The 21,820-nt window shown below is 39.1% G+C and overlaps 1 protein-coding gene across 2 annotated transcripts in view; it reads right to left on the reverse strand.

Moving 5' to 3' along the window:
- The window catches only part of LOC135133034 (protein rhomboid), a 47,521-nt gene that overhangs the window by 17,034 nt on the left and 8,667 nt on the right, over positions 1–21,820 (reverse strand). Inside the window, exon 1 of one of the 2 annotated variants that reach the window (XM_064061265.1) lies at positions 3,315–3,452. The exons of the other annotated variant lie outside the window; for it this stretch is intronic. The gene's annotated coding sequence lies outside the window, so the exon portion shown is untranslated. Of the gene's footprint in view, positions 1–3,314; positions 3,453–21,820 lie in introns of those variants that run through there. 2 annotated transcript variants of the gene reach the window in all.

A 21,820-nucleotide genomic window follows, 5' to 3' on the forward strand; every position in this document is an offset into this window, starting at 1 on the left:
AACGTGAAAGCTCTTATCGTCTCTCCTCCGTTCCTCTGTGAATTTTCTCTGTTATTGTACGCTCCATGCATTTAATTACGTAAGTGCGTGGCCTTAAAACCTCCACTTTACGGTAAATGTTATGCATTTCTCATTATCAGATACGAACCGTGCGACCCGACCGCAATTAAAAAAAATAATCATAATTGTGGGAACTTTTTATTAATTGCCGGCATGCGATAATTGCTTTCCCAAGCGGCGGGAACGAAGAAAAAAAATTGAGACACCTTTAACATTTCAACGGAAGAAAACTGGACAGCATAAACGCACAGTCTAAAAATAAACTTGGGCCCCCCTGGGAAATCAGGATTAGACCTGTGTGTTTGTACTTTTTTCCTCCGATTAGACGGTGGTCGCGTAGGGGAAAGTGCTGCGCCAACGCCTAATTAGATAAGAGGCGCTTTTATCGGCGCTGTCACCTTCTAATTGAGAGCTATTGGGAAATTTTTATGAGGACACGTGTCACGTGGTAACGCGGATACGTGGTAATAATTCACGAGATTATGGGCCGGGGCTGGGTTTATCGATTAATTAGAATGTGACGAGGCGAGCCGGCCGTATCGATAATTACGCGATTGTTGTTTTGTCTCTCCAACAGTCATAGGTCGCATAACGACATCCGTAATTGGATCGTGGCGAAAACGACGGGATCTGGATCGGACGTGGATGGCGTGTCTTCGATGGTCGATGGGCATGGGTATTTTCAATAAAGATGTTCAAGGTCGTCCGTGGTTACTTTGTATTCGCGATTCGTTACTCCTGTTAAACGATGTCCTTGTGATTGGTTTCTGTTTTGTGTGTCAAAGGACATTTCCTAAAATAGCGTGGCATATTGTGGTTTGGCAGACCACTTTAACAACATCCGAAATTTAAACGAAATGGCTTGTTGAAACACGATTAAAAAAATTTCGATGCAAACTTAGCTGAAACTACGATTTTTATTGTTATGTTTGATTACGTCTAATTCGAACTCACTTTGATGTTTTTTTTTTTTTTTTGAGATCTATTTTGACAAATGTTTGTGTTGTAGCCTACTAATTTAAGGTGGTTTGGTTTATAAATATTGATGTCTTTCTATGTACTTTTTGAAAAACGAACGCCTCCGTTTTTATATTGTTTCTTCAATGGCAATGAAAACAGACGAGAAAAACTGGGTCCACTTTATAAAAAAGATTAATTATAAAACGAGAACTGTTTGAATAAATTTCAACAAATATCGCTAGCAGAGGTATCTAAATATAAATTTACTATCATAACAAAATACGGGATGTTTGTTTCGAAAAAAATAAATTCTTTCCAAAACACAGATTCCCACGTTAAAAATACCGGAGCAATTAACATTAAAATATAACCTTTTATTAAAACAATATAAACGGCTGTATTGTAATTTGCTTAAGTATACAGCCTGTTAACGAAAGGTACGTACAAAATAAAATCGGCAATTGGTCTCGAAGTATGGGTGCTAAAAGTTAAAAAAAAATCAGGTAAAAGTGTTCTCCTTTTAGAGATAAAAATTATTCAAATTTATGTCCAAATTCGTTGTACGCCTCTGATAAAAAGATCATCTTTCGTTTCTATAGCAACATTTAGTCTTCACAATAGTTTTATTGTTACAGTTGCTAGGATTTACTAAAATAAATTAATTTTACCGATTTATCCTTCAGTAGCGTCTAAAAAGGTTGGATAAGGGTTAATTTTCCCCTTATAATTTTGATAACACAAAATAAGTTTTTCCGACTTCTTAGACTTCGCGAAGAACTGTCCATTTTGTTGTACGTACCTTTCAATAACACCCTGTATGTACGTACTAGGTATATTTAATTTTTTTGGGACTTCAAAAATTGTGATTTTTTTGTTACATATTTCATCATCAATAGTAATGAAAACATGAACGTGGATTAAAAAAGTACAAGGTAATTTGAAAAGCACTTTACATTTTACAGAGTTTCAAAAATTGTCCTTAATCCGCTCTTCCCTTGATTTACATTTTTTGAGATTTATTCTGCTTCGACTCAGAAAAAACTTCCATCTTAAAAATGGCGAAAATTAGTAGCTTAATTTTGGGTTGAAAAAATTGTCTTTAATTCGACCATCCTTTGACTTACAATTTTTCTAATCTATTTTGTTTAATTAACTATAAAACAATAACTGCTAGAATCGATTTCCATATACCTATCTAAATATAAATTTAAAATCATGAAAAATAGGGTATTTATTTGGAAAAAAAAAAACTTTTTTTTTTTCAATCAGAACACTATTTTGTATCATATTTTTTGGGGTTGTCTGTTATTTTTTCGAAAGCAAAAATCCATTTGTGAGAGATCAATTAATTATAAAACAAAAACTGATTTAAAATAATATACAGGAGTTTCGATAAAAAAATCGACCTTCCTTTTTAGTTCAAGTCAGAAAAATTGTCAACACCACCGAGCTATCACAAACCGCGCAAAAACCCCTTCGATCGCCTTCCACCTCACGTGTCCCCCGCCCGCCGGCCACGCACCTCCCGCCCCCCACCGGCACTTTTCCCCCAAGGTCATTCACTGGCCACTCGATCGCTCTCAATTTTCCCTTTTTTTATTTTTTCCACGATCCCGCAGACGCCACCGTTCTCCTCAAGCCTACAATTTTCCAAACTCTGCATACCCGTCTCTCCTATAATTTTCGCGTGCGTCTCGGCACACTTTGGTTCGTGTCTGAAATTCGTGTGCCGCTCGACACGCAAACATATCGATCGGACGAACCCAAACAGAGAAACAAGAGCCAATCGCACCGAGACGAACCTCCTCTTTGATCCGTCCGCGTAATTTGCGCGGACCGCAATTAACGCGTACCGCAAACCGACGCGCAATTAGCGCACCCGGAAACGGAACCTGCGTGTACGCAACCGGAGCCCACTCGATCAAGTGCGCCGTGAATCATCCGGCTGTCCTCGTCTGTGATGTCATCGTCTGAACCAGACAGGTTCTCACAAGTCGGAGACATTTTCGGGGAAACGACGGAGGCGGGGGGGGTTTACCCCGTCCGCGCGGAATTAGGGGTAACGAACTCGGGCGCAGTCGGAAAATCGGTCACGTGACGAGTGATGACTGACCTGTCGCAACTCATTTTCGCGGCGGAATTCCCGCTGCGTTACACATGAATCACTCTATATATCCGCGTTTCGCGGCCCTCGAGGTCCAAACAAAGGGGTAATTCGATCCTTTTTTCCCTTAAATGCACGCAAACCGCTTTCTACAACGCGGACGAGTTTTTCCGCAAAAAATCAAACGTACCCATTTTCCAGCAAGTCGCGCAGTGGCCACACAGGACACCAAAACAACACAGGCACACTAACCAAATCAAGTCGGCTTTGGCAAACTAACAAACGACAATCGATTCCGCACGCTACGCCTGCTACGACCGCCGGTACACTGACAGTTCGCGTACTTTACGCCGACTTTATTATCCCCCACCGGTTTTAATTCGCGCCGGTATTCGTAGGGAGCGCGGAGGATTTTTGCGCGGTGTGCGGCGACGAAGAGAGCCGATTTGCCGCTGACTTCGTACGTGACAGGGATTACGGCCAATCGCGGCGCGTTTCTGGCGAAAGTAGGGACCGGTGGGCGGGGCCGTCGTTTGATTTGTTCTTGCGCTCAATCAATTTGTTGTATTTTGGTTTTTGTCGGGTGAAAATTTGTCTTTGGGTTTCTTTGATGTTTTCTTTTTTTTATGTGGGGAGAGGAAGTCCGGTGAATGTGAGTTGTCGATGGTTGATGGGTTTTTTTTTGGTGGGGATTTGTGTAATTAAGGTAATGAGGCCCGTTATATGGAGGGTGGGCACGAAGCGTGACTTTGGTGGAAATGGGGAGTTACAGTTTGTGTTGATGATTTTTTTTTTAATATTAAAACCACCGCTGTTGTGCAATGGGAGTCGTAAAAGTTCCGGCGAAATTACTATAAGTTATGCAATTTAATTAAAATTCATGAGTGTGATGGAGGAATTTTTACGGATGTGTGATTAGGTTTTAGGAAATGTGAAATTTGCAAGGAGGTTGCGGTTTTTCGTATATTAGATAATGATACGTTTTTTTCGTTTTAAATAATTCATAAGACACTTACGGGATTAATTAAAAAAAGAAAAATGTAACACGAAAGTTATTTAAAAGGTTCAAGAAATATACAATTTTTTGCAATTTGCTGTAACGTGCTTTACCTGAAGTGTAAATGAATCATGAAATGTTGGCACGCTTTTGAATTTTAGATCGCTGGCGCCCACAGAAATTTTTTTAAGAAGAGAGGGAAAGTACAAGTCAGTGGCACGTAATTTTGACATGACAGTCCGAAAAATATTTTATTTCACTCAACAGGAATTTTTTTTTGTTTGTTACCTGTTGGTGAAAAAAGAATTACGTTGTCAATTTATTGCTGCCATTTCGAAGAAAACCTCGTTAAATCAACTGTCATCATACTGATTCAAGACAAAATTTTGTTGTTAATGTTTTATAAGTAAAGTATGAAATTTATTTGATTGGTTTACTCCTTCGCGACATAATTCCTACGGTGGTAGAAACTAGAGGTAAACACATTTTTCGACCAATCAGAACGCAATGAATATGTGATAACCGTCACTGTGCGACATATTGATAAGAATTATGCAAACTATAGAAAGTTATGCACTAAAAAGAAGCCGAACTAAGCTTCAAGGTGAAAAAACAAAATGATGTCGCTACTGTTGAGAAATATATAATGACGTTTTAACGTCGCCTTAGCAACACACGTAAACATTGTAATTAGTAGAAATTGACGCTTGTCATTTGTCATGAGGGAGTATTTATATCATTTTTTTTTATAATCGTAATGCATAAAAATTTTGGTGAGTTGTTTTATTTGCCTGTTCTTGGAAAAAGTAATTAGAAAAACGTAAACGAGGTATTTCTAGAATGTTGTGTGTTTGAAAAATAAAAGAATAAAATCACTTTTTTTTTAATTAACCGAGACGGTCTCACTTGCCTCTCTAAAAATTTAAATTAATATATATTCTGCAATTCAGGGAGCTTTTAACACACTCCCTTTAAAATCCTGGAATCAATTTTATTTCTAAAGTTATCCAATGTTTTCAAAATCTTAAAAAACATTAACTTTCTTCAGTTTCTCAAACTTTTAATAAGTATTAAAGATTAAATATTCCAACGTTCTATGAAGTTTTTAAGACTATTTTGCACTCATTTGAATGTGTTGAATATGAATAGCCAGAAAATTTTATATTTTGTACAAACTTAGATTTTTTTAATCTAGTTTGGAAATCTTATTATAAAATTGTCACTTATTCACACTTACTTTCGCAAATGTGTATTAAATATGTACCTACCTATTAAAAATTTTAAAAGGAAGATCATTAACTAAAGAAGATTCTAAAAATTATATCTACAAAAAATCAAAACCCTTGTATAATTCTTGGACTATAAACTTAAAATCATTTTCGTTCCAAATAGAGAAAACATTATGTCCGGAAGGAAAGAGGCGTTCGATTTTCGTTATTCTGAAATCTCGTAGTTTAGGATGTTAGATTATGCACTGCCTAAATATGTCATGTAGTATGTACATTGTTACCACATATCAAGGGTATTATATAGGTACTCTTAAAATAATAGCCATTCTTTTTTTTCCTAAAAAGGCAAATTTCAGTCGTTTCATGACACTTCTAAAAATGATGAAAATATTTCAAAATATTTATCAGAATTTTAGTCAACGAAAAAGACTCTCTAACTTTTTCCTAATTTTACCGAACTCATTTCTCGCTGTCTCTTTAAAAAATTAAAAATTTTAAAATCTTGAAATCAATTTTACTATAAAGTTAATGTTTTCAAAAACTTAAAATACATGAACTTTCTGCCGTTTCTGAAATTTTTAATAGGAATCAAGATTAAATATTCCAAAGTTTTTCGAAGTTTTCAATACTATTTTACACTCCTTGGAATGTGTTGAATGTATACATACCCAGAAACTTTTATATTTTGCACAAATCTCGATTTTTTTTGAAAATACAATTTAGAAATCTTAATTATACTTATTTTATAAAATTGTCACTTGGGTACAAACAAAATTTTGAGTATTTTTGAAAATATGTATTAAATCCCGAAAATTTTAAATATGCAACTAAAAAAAGAGTCTAAAAATTATAAAAGAAATCAAAACACTTACAGTCCTGTGACAAAGATTTATTATTCTTGGACTACAGATTTAAACTGTTTTTCATTTCAAAATTAAAAAAAAAATGATATGCAGAAGAAAAGAGACATTATTGAATGTTTAGTATTCGGAAACCTAGTACCTAGATTAGGATGTTAGATCATGCACTGCCTAAATGTATCATATATCATGTAGTACTTAGGTATACACTGTTACCATAATACCTATACATCAAGGGTACGTATTCCTCTTCAAATAATAGCCATTTTTTTCATTTTATTGTCGTTCTTTAAAATAATTTATATATCTGTTAATTAAAAAATGATTTTATCTCTCTCTATAATAACATGTGCCTCACGAATTAAAACACGGCTGCACTTTTTCTATTAAGTAACACTTGTTATTGCAGACATGTCTCCACTGCTTTGTAATTACCCATTAATTATTATTCATATTAATCGAACCATCTAGCTTTATCACTTGATTATGGCACTATTATCCACATCGACGATCCCTAATTAAATCCACCTCCACCCCACCGCATTGACCCACCCCCCTCCCTTGAACCCCCAACCTTCGCCCTTCGCACGCGCCCATCGGCAGCTGTCATCCCGCACCGGGCACCAGATCGGGTGTCCTCCACCTGGAGTCGTCCTTCTCTCCCTCTCCCACCCATCAAAAGCCGGTCCCTGGAAACAATACCCCCGTTCTGGCGCTCGGCACATGTCACCCCGTTTCGACAGTGTATCAACCGACCCATCAGGCATTAGCACCAAGGGATGCTTCCATCGATTTCCGCCCATGCTGGCATTCCTGCGCGAATGTGGATTCCGAGAAGCGCTTCCTTGAGAAAATGACAGTGGCCGAACGGTGTTTAATCAAGTATTCCGAACGCGCCTCGTAAATGTACATATGCGTCATCCTGGTTTATATGCAGGATATGTGCCGGCTTAAATGGGTTAAGACAATATAAGGAGAACGCGGCATGTTGACTTGTTTGGAAGATAAGTTTCGTAATCGGTCGATGGCTTAATTGCTTTGAATGGTTGAAAGGTTAGAGAGTTGGAAATGACCACAAGTGGGTAACGAGAGCTGTTTTGGTCGAAAATGGACGAAATGTCAGGTGGAAATGGAAGGGTGGAGGAATGGGCGGAGAGGAAGGGGGCTTAAAGGTTAAACGGAAAGAGGTTTACGAAGAAAAATGTCAAAAGGTCCGTTGGGAAGCTCAAAACCTATACACTTTTAGGCATAATTGCGTGAAACGGAACAAATGGTCTGCATTTTCACCACGTATGTACCTATCTGAATTATTGAGATCTTTGTTTGCTGTTATAAAAAATTAAATTTCGGCAAAATTCTGATGCGGCCTCATCAAGTCCGAGGAAAACACAACATTTTTCCGTCGACTGCTTTAAAGCGACAAAATTTCCGCTGCTACTTTCCGAGAAGAAAATTTCACCGACTCCGCTCTGCCAAATATTTGTCGACTTTTTACCTCTCGATGGTGTCAATATTGACCCAAATCCACGAAAAACTGGGTATTGGGTAATGACGGCCCCTTATCAGTCATTTCGGGTTATCAGTTGCCGGCACCCGCGTTACTCTTGACGCATTAACGGTGGTCATGGGAAAATCTGATACCCACCCACATATTTTTCTGTCTGAATGTTTGCGTATACGTTTCAAATCGCAGGCGCTTATTGCAACAGTAATGTGCAGACCGAGACGCGGAGGCATTTTATCGGAATGGTTTCTTCCTTGTTTGTATTCTAGGTCATGGGCGGCTGGTGTCGTTGAGGACAATTTTTAGTGACGATATTTTTGAGAATACAACTAATGTCAAACGAAATTATGGTGAACAAGTTTACACAGTTAACTCCAAATTGGAGTGTTGTTTATTATTTAAAACATCATTTTGTAGTCCATCATGTTCAAACTAGATTTAATTCAACGCATGCCTCACTTTTAGCCTCATGTCAGACTTTACACTGAATTGCCACGATCAAGTTTACACGATGAACCCTAAATTAGATTCTTGTTTATTATGTACAACATTATTTCATAATTTATATTCAAACCATACTTAATTCGATACATGCCTCACTTTTAGGTCATATCACACTTTATACTAAACTGTCATGATGAAGTTTACACAATTAATTTCTTATTACATTTTTATTTATTATTTTCACTATAATGTTGTAGTCCGCAATCAGACTAGACTTAATTCAACGCATGTCTTATTTTTAGCTTCATATCGCACTTTACACTAACTTATCATGATAAAGTTTAGACAATGAACTCCAAATTACATAGATTCTTATTTATTATCTACATCATTTATTTTATAGTCCATATTCAGACTAGACTTAATTCAATAGATGCCTCACGTTTAGCCTCAGGTCACACTTTAAAGTATTTGGTCATGCTGAAGTTTACTTCAAATTACACTTTTACTTTTATTTTCAGCATAATTTTATGGTATAGGTATACCTACTCAGATAAAACTCGGTTCAGTACGTACCTTGCTTTGAACCTCGTGTCACAGTTTACACTAATTTGTCATGACAAAGTTTACACAGTTAACTCAAAATAATCCTGCCTTCTATTATTTACAACATTATTCAAATACCCAATTTTATCAACGCTCCACTTTGAGTAAGACCTACAATACCAATAATTATTATTTACAACATCATTTTAAAGTCGATATTCAAACTAGAGTTAATCTTCCGTTTTTATTATGTAATTAATTTTAGCCTCATGTCAAGATGATACGAAATTAAATTTAATATTAAGCTGATAATAATCGAACTCAGGTTGGATTTAATTGAGTAAAACCATTTATTTTGTAATGACTGGATGTATCTATAATTATAAAATTCCCTTAACAAATTTGCTTATTTTTGTGTCGATTTTCCCTTATGCGTCAAGATTCCATAAACTTTGACATGAGGACTTAATTTATGTAAAGCCGTTGCGTCTTGCGCCACCACCGTCGCGGCGAAAAACAGGACTTGTCCAATCCCGTCCACGCCAAACACACCAAATCTCTCTAGCGCGTCATTATCCAGGATTCCAGTTTAAAATTCCTCAATAAAGATAACGATCGGTATTTTGGATTAAATTATCTAATAATTTAGAAGCGATAGGCCGAAAATATCGTGGCCACGCATTCCGACAGGTCCATTATGCGGTAGTAAAAAGGTTGGCAGGGGCTCGTCCAAGGGTTAAGAAGCCTTAATAAATATAAATTAAGGGAATAACCTAAATCATCGGTTCCCGTATTAGAGAGGGCGTTACCGAGACGGAGGAACCGATCGATCTGATTTGAATAGTAATTAATACGTCACGGATGTAATTTAGTGCTGGTGAAAAAATCGGCTCCGTCGAAAAGCAAAAGGAAAATCTCGCATCCGCCCGATGTCGGCGTGTGCTGAAATTCAATAACACACTTCCTGCACCAGGACACGCTTCCGGTATGCTAATCCACCACCTGCTACATGTAAAGGGCACGCGTCCTGTCTAAATAATCGGGACATGCGCTAAGGTTTACACAAATGTTTGTTTTAAAAGTCGGCCGAAGGGAAAGGGACGTGTAGGCAATCCCCGACGGAAGTCCAGGTGCGGGATAATAATAAAAATATAATGGTGACTAACACAAAAGAAAGAATGAAAGGCGATGACGTGTTTTCCGCGCCTTGTACCAACGGAATATTTGTTGGAACGTTTGTGGAAGACTCGGCTCTGATTGGTCAATTCAAGGTCACTGCCCCGCACTACGATCCGATTTGCTCTCAACGTTGAATAACTAGTGCAATTTTTTTTTTAAGCAAACGCCATTGTTCTTAGCATTTCTACTACACTGTCTGCCGTTTAATCGCTTTTGACGCGTCGTTTAAAATCCAGCGCGTCGCATTTAAGATCTCGAAATTCCTGAATCGCAATCCGTCTGTTCCCATTGTCCTTTTCACGTTGAATGCGTCGTCCGGCAAAGGAACGGAATGCGCCGGCGACAAAAGCTCGACATTTTTGATAATTCCACATTGATAATGAAGCAATTTATAAAATAAAAATGCACATAGTACCGAGCGGCGCACCGTTATGTTTGAATAAATAATTTACACACGGCCGCAGCGAGATCTTTATACACAGAATCCGAACACAAATATTCTACAAATCATGAAATGCCCATTAAGCGAGACGAATCCTACTTTACAAACAGACCACCTACACTGTCGCCACCTTAAAGAAATCTAAATTAACCATCTCTCGAAATTTTAATTTAATGTCTTCACTCATTTGTCGAGCGGGCCGCTCTCCCACAAAACACATCATTTACGAATAATTGGTCGTTTATTTCGGGCCGTAATTGAAAAGTCCGATCGCGGAGGAGTACGGACGCAGAATCGCGGACCGCCGCTGTGCGCGTAGCGCACGCGTCCAATTAGCGGCCGCGTTCCCATGGGTTTCTCTCGCCGTCTAATGTACCTGCACGGGTCCGTGTCGTGTTGAGTATAATATTTATGTCGTGATGTGGCAAAGTAGACAAATGCGGCCGTGTTAGGTTAGGTATATACGATCCAGATAGAGAGTGTTTGAGAAACCCATCGACACACAACACGATGGTGTTTGGCCAGGCGATAAATCACCGCCGAACGCCAGACAACCGATCGCACCCAAGGCGCTGCAGACGCCACAAGGCGCCGACAGGTATTCCCCTCATCTTATTCGGTCATCTTCCCAATTATAATTGATTTTTCATAATTGAGCGCATCGTTTGAACCGGTCCGAAGGAAGATAAAGCACCACCGCGAGACTGCTGGAGAGCAAATTGGCGGCGCGATGAAAGGGGTGAAGGGTGAGAGGGGGCGGTTGGGACGTGACGCGGTTTTTTGGGTGGTTTGGGGGTGTAATTGTATCAACGACAGTTCAACGCAAGTCGGGTTTGGTTAAAGTTGTAAGTTCGAAATTCAAAGAGTGACAAATACTATAATTAGGTAATGGAAACTAGCAAAAGAAATTTCAAATAGGAAATTTTAAAAAATCTTACGCGTATTTCAGTAGCTATGCTGTCTCTTTTTGGAGTAAAATATTACTGAATAAAAAAAATTAGTCTGAGAATATAACAAAGTACCTACATGTCGAAACACTTCAATCTTCAATCCTTCTCTTATTTTGTCATTGATCCGCTATTTCTTTGCTTCTCTTTTATAGCTTTGTTAAATTTCAAGAATTTGCAAAATGTTTTATGGCTCATGTTTTTTAGCTCGATACTACCTTAAATTTGAAACTTTTATTTTTTTAACACTGTCAATGAAGTCTGCTCGTTAGTTTAAATCTGAGCATTTGCTCAGAAATTTTTTAAAGTGACCACCTTTAAATTTATCGATTATACATATTTGGAAAATGCGTGAGCTACAAAAAGGTTAGGAGTCTGGGTTGGGTATTTTTTTAAACGTAAAACATCTTCGTGCCCCGTGTGGTTTTATTTTTGAAAAAATTGAAAGAAACTTGGCCCTCTTACTGTAATTTTTTTGCTGAATGTCAAATCTCTCTGTTGTTTAATTCTTGAAAAAATTTGAAAGGATCTTCGGGTGTCCTAATGTGTTTTTTTTTTATTTTTAATATATATACATGTATATATACATATATGAAAGAATCTTAGGAATATCTTGTCCTCTTTTTAAAAAATTTGGAAGAATCCCAGAAACCCTGGTTGTTTTATTTTTTAAAAAGTTTGAAAAAATGTTAGGCATAGGTCCATAGTGTCCGGTTTTTAACGTAAAAAAATCGTCGGGGCTTCATGTGTTTTTATTTTTGAAAAAACTGAAAAAATCTTGAGGATTCCTACGCTGTTTGAAAAAATATGAAAAAATTTCAGGGATTCCTTTGTTTTATTTTTGAAAAATTTTGAAAGAATCTCGGACTCCCTAGTGTCTTTTTTTACTGAATGTAAAATGTAGTGTGGTTTTTTAAGGCTTGGAAACCATCTCGGAGCTTCTAGGGTGTTTTTTTAAGAATGGGGAAAGCATCTCGCGAGACCCTAGTGTCTTTTTTTAAGAATACGAAATAGGCTGCAATACGCTAGTTTTTTTAAAAAATGTCAAAAAATCTTGGGGCTCCCTGTATATTTTTAAAGAATATGGAAAAATCTAGAGGGTGCCTATTGTTTTATTTTTTAAAAAGTTTGAAGAAAACTTTGGAATTCCTTGTGATCCGTTTTTGAAAAAATTTGAAAAACTTCGAGGAGCACTGTTGTTTAATTTTTTCAAGATTTTGGAAAAGTCCAAGGGCTCCTTAGTGTCTTTTTTACAATATGTGAGAGAATCTTTAAGTCTCTTATTAGGGCCAGTTTATAGAAAGGCGAATTAAATATTTAATCCTCGATTAATTTAACAGAGGATTAAAATGTGGAATATGAGCACGTGATTGTTTAGAACATGCAGGTTACCTAGCAACGGACCTTAATTAAAAGTTAATCGCGAATTAACTTTAACATCGGTTTCTATAAACCGGGTCTTTTTTTGCTTCGCAATCTTGACTTATTAAGTCTTATTATTCTTAAGTATTATAAGCTCGAAAGTTCGTCCTCACAGCAGAAAAATTCTCGCTTGCATCGAACCTCGAAACGTATCATTGAAAATCAGTCTCAACAGCGAGCAAACCGAAGGCGTCTCGGTCTATCTAATTTAAATTTTATTGCTCGTCCATTTCTTTGTTTGAAATTATCTAACTCTCCGCATCTGCCTACCTTAGCAGTGCTAATCATTCCAATACTGCCCCTTGATTGTCGCCGAACTTTCCGAATCGTTAACTTTCTCTCATCATGACCATCAAGTACCGTTTGGCAAAATCACGCGAAAGCAAAACTTGTGTGACGAAGCGACACAAAATCCTGTATCATATTTGAATGACTTCATTCCACCACTTCGTTTGTCAATTTGTCAGATAAACCCCTTGATGGCGTTTAATGGAAAGCCGCAGCACCTCTGGGAATACTCCAAATAGCGACACACACGGCTCTAAAAAAACCTTCTCAAGCTTAGCATGTTTATAAGGGCCTGGGCGGATTCCTGGGATATCTCTGACTTTATATCAGTTACGGCTGGTGGCCGAACTAACCTTAATTAGATTAAAGTTGTCACAGTTTAAGAAATAATTGACTGGTTTGGTTCTAGTGGTCACGAGAGCGCCTCTAAACTGGGTTCGGATCTTCGATAAGACAATACTAGTTTATAAGTGGTGTCACAAAATTAAGACGTTTAGATAGGCAGCGACATTATAGCCGCACAGGAATGTCCGTCCACTTTCCGTCCTCGTCTGTTAATAGCCGCAACGTGTGTGCGACGTCGCCACGACGTCCAAAATTAGTTATCTTATAAAAACGTCATAAAGCTCCGATACAACCATTTTTTTATAATCGGATAAGGGTTTAGTTAGAATTTCGTCTTTTTTGAAACTGGGACACATCAAATTGCTCTTTCGTCTTTGCGTGATTTCTCCAAAGCTCGTCTGTTTGGATTCCTGGTAGGTGGCACAAATTCGACTGGCATAACGAATCCGTCGCCACCTGACAGTTAGCTTACCAGAAGCCCAACAATCCGAAACACGTCGAAACGTGCCTGATTTTAAAGAAAACACACCGCCACCACGTCTTAACAATGTTATTTTTCCATTATCTCCTCACACAATAAAATAAAAATTCCAATTTTACAATGCAAAGCGTCGGAGAACCCGCACCGAATACTAATTCAAGATTACTCGGTCCCAAATTCTCAATAAACACCAACACTTTTTGCCTTCTTTTATCCATACATACCTGTCGAAGTTTCCACAAAAAACGCGAAAAAAGCACGTTTTCTCACGGTACACGTGCTGGAGACGGCCCTCGGAGGATTTATGGAGTTAATGAGGTGGCCGACGATCAAGGCGTCGCTACCTGACGATGCAATGAACGACATTCGAAGTTGATGGCAATTCCCACGAAAGCGCACAGGTGCCGGCCATTTTTTCCCTCCGTGCGAGTAACTTAGAGGATAATTGAGTTCTGCGCGATTATAAACTTGCCGTCGAGCTGATTTCTGTCTGTAAGCGGTAGGTCAAGTTGGCCACGATGGGTAAGTGGCAGGTGGGAGCCCTTGTAGCCATCAGGCTGGAAAGTCTCGAATATTGCTGACGAGATACCGATATCAAAGAGCTATTCGTTTTATCGTTTTACAGCTGTGTCGTCGATAATCGCGCTCACGGGAGGCGGAACGGTGGAAATGGGCTTCCGATATGCCCATCACGCTGGAGAAGACAATTATCGAGGCATGAATACGTTGAACAAATCGAAAAGTACTATATCCGTTAAAACGACGTGTGTGCGACGTCGCTGCATTACGTCCCGTCGACGATCGAGGTGACTACCGCACGCACCCAGCCGCCTATCTTCGGAATTAATCCCGGTCAACATTTCTCAGCGTCAGAATCCACCCTAAACGAAACATTTACCTACCACCGACAGGCCTTAATCTAAATCTAAACAAACACACGGAAAAAAATATACGATGATAACAATAAAAAAAGGATAGATGGAAGTCGCGGTGGAAAAAAGAAGACAAATAAACAAAATAAAACGGTACGAATGGTGTCTACGTTCTCACGACCGGCACCACATGACTCAGACAATGAATATATAAAATAATCATTTATCGTGGGCGGCTGTGTGTGTGTTCTCTTTGACCAAGCCCAGCAAAAAACCATAACAACCACCGAGAATCCAGACTTAAGGACTGAATTATATAAAGCAGGTGATATGTTTATCGACGACGGAGGGACGATGACACGGGACCGAATGGCTTAATTCGGAGAGAAAGAAGCTGGAGAGGCGAAATGTGTGCGTGGGAAATTTCAACGAAAAGAAGGATATGGCAATAACAGATTTTTTTTAACGTAATATTTAATTTACTACAGTCATTTCAGTAGAAACGAGCTCGTGCTCACATTTTTGCTTTTAAAACTATACCACAATATCAGTTAAAAAATGATAATAAAAAAAAAAAAAACAAAAACTAGTCAAGTTAGTGATAAAATAACTGACTAATTTCAAAGATAAACTTTGATGTGCGACATACGAAAAAATTGTAAAATTATTTAACTGAAAGATAAGTTCCATTTTTAATTTATCGTCGGAGCACCGTTAACAAATAACGACCTGTGGCCAGAAATACTCTCCAACATCAAAACCACTCGACACAAAAACAATTTCATTAAATAATCATCCCATCTGGTGCTTTTCGGTACCCCGACATAACCTCTATGAAAATATGCGCACCACGAATTCCATTCGAGTCACGCCAAGCTATCAAAGTGGAAGTGGAAGCCACTCTTATGAAAATTTAAACACTTTAAAATATTCAAACAACTCCCGAAACAGCACCGCTTCCAGCACGCGTCTCCGGACACATGTACAATTGGCACAATCGAGCCACAAACTTTTTCCTCAATTCTCAATTCAATTTCGAGAAGTTACGAAAGAACAAGAACGATACTCGAACAACACTGCTTTTTAATCATCTTACATAAACACCGAAGAAGAATTCTGAAACATCATTAAACACAAGCTTCGTTCTTGAATGTGGAAGATGTTCTTGGTCGAGCGTGAAGAACGTTGTCGCATGTCACCCATGAAGAAAACGTGACTGACAATTTTCTCTCCAATTAAAGACTTTGAAACGAAAATCGTCACATTGTAGCAAAAATATTAAAAATACATCCCCCCCCCCAGTCGCTTGTGACACTAACACCATTTCGCAAACTGCCACCGAATTTCCGTGGATTAATTAGCATGCACATTACATCCTCCTCATTGACAAAACCAACACCGGAAGCTGTCCATTGAGCACACATTGGCCGGTATCCGGTGGTGTCGCAACATCCTTTGTCTTTACTATTATCATTCATCGCCATGCCCGCTGCCCACACCGCCGCCATTCATAAATCCGTCCATTCATTACCGCCACGGCGGCGGCGGTGTGGGACGTTCGGCGTTTCGTAATTACGCGTGTGTGTCGAGTGAAAGCTGGAAACGCCACGAAATCCATATGGACTTTTCGATTTTTGTCACCTGCCACATCCTCTCGGGTTCATTGTCTCGACGTCATTACAGAGTTCAGTGATTGTGGTGATGATGGTGGCGGCAGTCGAGCGAAAACGCTCATAAAGGATGTGTATCCACGAAAAGTGGATTTCCGACACGAGCCAACTTTAGAAACGCTACGCTGATCTTTATATTTCCTCCGTCGTTGTTCGGAGGTTTTAATTCGACCGAGGATAATTGAGGACGGAAGGGATATGTGACGGTTCTAGCACCTGCTGGTGGTTATTTGTCGATAGATTGTTTATTTGTGACGGGATATTGTGAAGACGAAGCCGACGAGAAAAATCACACTGTAATAGGGCCTGTTGATTAAACGTGTACCACTAAACGTTTATTTTACGTAATTATGGTAATCTGTTTGTAGAATCTACAACGGCAGCTAAAACGTTGATTTTACGTTAATTTAACGCTACAAAACGTAGTTTCGACGTATTTTTTCGCCTTCGATACAGACGACATCCAGGACACGTCGCAGCGACGTGTCCCCGATGTTTCCACGTTACATAGACGCTATTAACTACTTAACTAGCGTATTGGAAAGTTCCACGTTGAATGGTCGTGCTTCTGCACCTGCATGGATCGACCGTATGTCATACATCTAACAGTAAACGAGTCGACATTCCGGGAAAGAAGAATTAAAAATTCTTCGTGTCCAATTAATTTTAATCGTTGTATGGAATTGTCGAAGAAAAATGTTTGTTCATCGGGAACAGTTGTCTATAATTAAGTTTCCTGTTTTGCGTCGTAGACGGAGCGAAACCAGGTGTTGACGCGTGCCTTACGACAGGTGGCCCTCGTCCTCTACGTTCTCTATAAAGAGAAATATCAGGACCGTGACGGAGCCCTTCATCTGGAACAGCGACCTTAACGGAGGCAAAATGTGGAAAACGAAAGCCGAGGTCTTGTTTCAGAGTTTCGAGCTAATTGTATGTGTCGACGTTGGAACGACGTCTGGTTACACAATTTTTGGAAAATCGACCGAGACCAAGCATATTCAAATCGATAACATGATTTGTCGATAAATCTCGTGAGGCGACCCCAGCGCTCGATCGATAAATTACGACTCCTCGAAAAAAATCAACAATAACACATTGATCTACACCCGACAAAAAACCGAATAATACCGAAATGACAAGCCGTCCACTCAGCCATTCTCCGATCTGTTATTTATTGATATGCTGTAAGCGTTTGTTCAACTTTTCAATTCCATATTTTTCATAGTACGACATGAATAAACCATGGCGTGTCTTGCGGCGTCCGTAAAATTCCCTCAAAAAAAGAACGCACACACTATTGAAATTTTTGGGTAACGAAACACAAGCAACATATTTATTCGAAAATTATAACGGTCGCCGATGAAATGCAACATTCCGCAGTCTCGGACATGTTCTAGAAATAGAAAAATGAAAACGCGACGAAAAAACACATAAACGTGAATGAAGAACACGCGTTTTACTTCTTCTTCTTCTTCTACGGTTCCATTTGAACATACCGAGATCGAGAGTCTGCTCGTTGTCGATTATTATAGTTTTTAAAATTCTAGCAAAAACTCGTATGTAATTAGGGAATTATAATTTAAAAGATGTTTGGAATATTTTTAAACGGAGTGCTATTAACAGAAACGCGATGGGGTTAGTGGCTTTGTCTTCGTTTTTTTCCGGGTAAAAGAGAACCATTAACCGGAGCACGCTCTCGCCTCGAGCCCCTCGATATTCTATTAGACGCGACGAAGAGCCGCGAAAGCCGTCGAAGAGGCCGAATCCACACGTCAGATCAACTTCGTTAGAAAAACGTCACCGAAAGACGTCTTGTCAACGTTTCTTTAACGTTTTGGACATGGCAAAAATTACAACTACGTCAAACTCACCCAAAAGTGTATCCAGATCCTCAATCAGATCGCTGGTCATGTTTTCCGATTGGACAATAGCCCTTTCGGCTGGAATGCGACCGCAGAACGCCGAAAATCTCAAAGATCCGGTGAACAAAGGGCCGATTTAGGCGGACCGGGAATAAATAGCCCATCCTGAAGGGCCCGGCCTAACAATGCTCTTATAAAAATAAGACGTAAATCCTGCGAACGCATTCATCCGATTGTTGCACTTGTTAGCAAATAGTCCGTGTGTGGATTTTTTTCGAGCTAATGACACGGAATTTTTGGTGAAAACGTCAAAACGGAGGTAGTCTCTGTGGGCAACCGGTGTGACGACAAAAGGGATTTGCAAATACGTTTACTGAAATCGCATTCAGACGGATCAGTCGGTCATGCAGATTACGGTGGTCATGTAGGATGAGGATTCGACCGCACGGAAAATTATAATAGCATTAAGTGTCATTGTTGGATTTCGTCATACAATGCGCTCAAACAAAGAGGGGCATTCTAGGATGGGGGGGGGGGGGATAGAGGGTTGTTTGGTTGTGGGGAAATAAGCGACGAAGTAGAGCGTAGAGCACAAAATTTCAACGGAATTATCTCCAAGTTAAATTTAAGTATCATACGTTAAATACACTTTTTTTTATATTTTTTAAATTAATTTTGTTTTTTGTTCAAAAAAAAAAAACAGGCCTGTAGCTTTAGAGTACAGCATTGTGCGACGTCAAGTGAAATGATTATTTCACGTTGGCAAGTGACGTAAATTCAACGAAAGGTTAGTTTCAAGTCGGTTTTCACAGAACTAACATATTTCGAACGTCACAATTAGAAATTAATTTCGGACCATTCATCAAGTTTGCTACATACCAAAAATCAACGTAATTTCACCAACATAAATCCAAATAATCAAATTCCATCTAAATCCTCTCACTCTGCGACCTCGGCAATAAATGTCTATTTCTACCCTAACCAGCCGTCAACCTCGTCGCATACCGGTCGTTTTACCACCTACCCACAAGGCGACGCTGGAGATCATGACAAAAGCAACGCCTAATTTCCGCCTGTGTAAAATCGCAAAGCAAACACGATCCTGTTTACCATCACAATAACAAACAACACAAACGAGAGCCAACAGAGAGAGGGGCCGTTTAGCGTTTAGAAACGCAAATAATTATAATTCGGCTCTGGACTGATTACAGGGTGGACCATGCCAGAAGTCGGCGGCGCAATCAACAAGAGTAGGCCGCGACCGATTCGATCCTTTTTCGCTTTTTTGCACGTCAACCGCACGGTGAACTTTTTTTGCTCTCGAAAGATGTAAATTTTCTTATTAACACGTTACGGCAAGCTCCTTCGCCGGAGTTTCGCGCCTAATACTTGCTTAAATTAAACTCAGTAGGCGTTTACTTTCGTTCAAAGTTGACGTTTTTTTTTACGTACAATTGACGTTGTTTTCGACGTCATCTCCCGACGTCTTTTCTACGTTCTCGATCAACTCTCCGGTGGTGCCCGCACCCGGTCCATCATGCAAATTTCGTCCAAGATTCCATCACCATTAATCGTCGCAGTTATGATGTGATGTGCATCAGTATGTAAAGAATGCTAATCGATCCCGGTGTGGTCGCGATCTGATTCTGGGCACTTTATTATCGTATCGTACGATCTCGCGTCCTCGCAACGTGAGAGACGGAGACGGAGGCCGGAGAAAAGTCGAGGCGAAAAATGCTAAGCAGAGTAACGAGATGCGGCAGGTGCTGCTGCTCTTCCATGCGTTCGCCCCATCCATCCCATGTTTCGGTACGTACAGAAACGCTCTCCTCGCCACCGAAAGTGCGCTATAATTTTAAAACACAACCGGCCATCCAGGTCTACCGACACTCCTCTCCCTGCCTCTTTAATTGACGGCCGGCCGACCGCCCGGGGCACTCGGAGCGGACGGGAGCCCCGGGGGCACCTCCCAGGGCGCGATCGGCGAAAGAGAGACAAGGTGTGATGGAGGGGAAGGTCCCAAAAATGTCATTTTTACAAGTACCACACGGTAATCAATTTTGTTGAACACGTGGTCACTCCATCTGTTGGGTAAACGGACTATATACTCCCACACGACTACCTACTCCTATAAACCGACAAAAGTAACATTGCATTTACCTAGACGGCATCTTATCGCTAATTACATTGAACAGGTCCCAAAACGTCTTTTGAGAAAAGGTAAAAGTCTTTCGGAATTTTTATGGTCGAACGCGCAAAAATGTCCCCAAAGGTGCCTTTTCCACAGTGTTCACACACGAATGAAATATCTTATATTACAAATTTTTTGTAATTTTTGAAAATAAGATACTGCTGCGCTGGTGTTTTATGAATCCGTGTTGAGTTTCCACCCTGGACATACAGATTTTTGGAAAAAAAAATCAAAATTTTCTAACATTTTGCAATTTAACTTTGAAACTGTAAAAGCGCGAATGTTCTGAAATCTTGCAAACGTTTCAAAGTTATCGTAATCGTGGCAAATTGTTAATCAATTTAATCGTTTTTTCATTTTTGATTTTTCAACTTTACAATTCTACAATCTTCCCATTTTTTGATTCGAAAGGTTAAAAAACGAAAAAATAAATCGTAAAAATTAAAAAATTCGAATGTGAAAAGCCGAAAAACTACAAAATCTAAAAACTGAAAAATTTTTAAATGTAAATGCGAAGTGTGGCATGTCGTAATTTTGAAAAAACGAAAAAATGAAAAATTGAAACGAAAAATTGAAAAAATTGAAATTGAAAAAACAAGAAATTATAAAATCGAAACATTGAAAAATCGAATAAGTCAAAAAAATAAACAAAAAATAAAAAACCGAGACGAAAAATTGCAAAATATAAAAACTGAAAAATGTAAACTTAAAAACTCGAAAAATTGAAAATCGAAAGACTGAAAAAATGAAAAAAATTGAAGAATTGAAAAATTCAAGTCAAAAAAGGTGCAGGAGTGTTATTTGCGCCATTGGTTTTTATATGTAATTCTTTCAGGAAGCGGGATTTTGTTGGGCTGCACTTCAAGGGCGAGGAAAGTTCTGTCGAAATAACCTTCGGCCAATTTTTTTGCTTTGTCGCGTATAGTTCGAAGGTTCGGAAGCGATGATTTTGGGTCCTTCGGAGACATCAACTCTCGATTAGGCAATGACATTTGGCTTTCGATGTTTGCTGTCGGCTCGGCTTAAATAGTAGCTGTCAGCGCTAAACGATCGTTTGCCCTATTATCCTAGTGCGGTGTGTCCTTGATATAGGTGGTCCACGGTCATTAGTAACAATTGCGAACGGTGTGTTCTCATCGCCTCCGACGGCGGCAAAAGGAAATGCCTTCTTTCGTTTGAATCGACCGCGCCGCCGTTTTTTTACGTGTGCGTAAAGGTGGTATTTCCAACGATTTATTGTTGCCGTAAATGATGAAGAAATTAATCCAATAAATGATTTATCATTCTTTTCGGAAAGGATAATTGAAACTGTCATTCTTAATTTCGGCCAGGAAACTAATTTATTTACTTATTTGTTTGTTTATGTTGCCCGCACCGCTTCAAAGAACTGCGCACGGCTTTAATTAATTTCTTTAAT

Source organism: Zophobas morio, unplaced genomic scaffold (assembly GCF_036711695.1).
Source record: "Zophobas morio isolate AGI-343-1 ecotype UQ-CSIRO unplaced genomic scaffold, CSIRO_AGI_Zmor_V1 ptg000021l, whole genome shotgun sequence".
NCBI lineage: Eukaryota > Metazoa > Arthropoda > Insecta > Coleoptera > Tenebrionidae > Zophobas > Zophobas morio.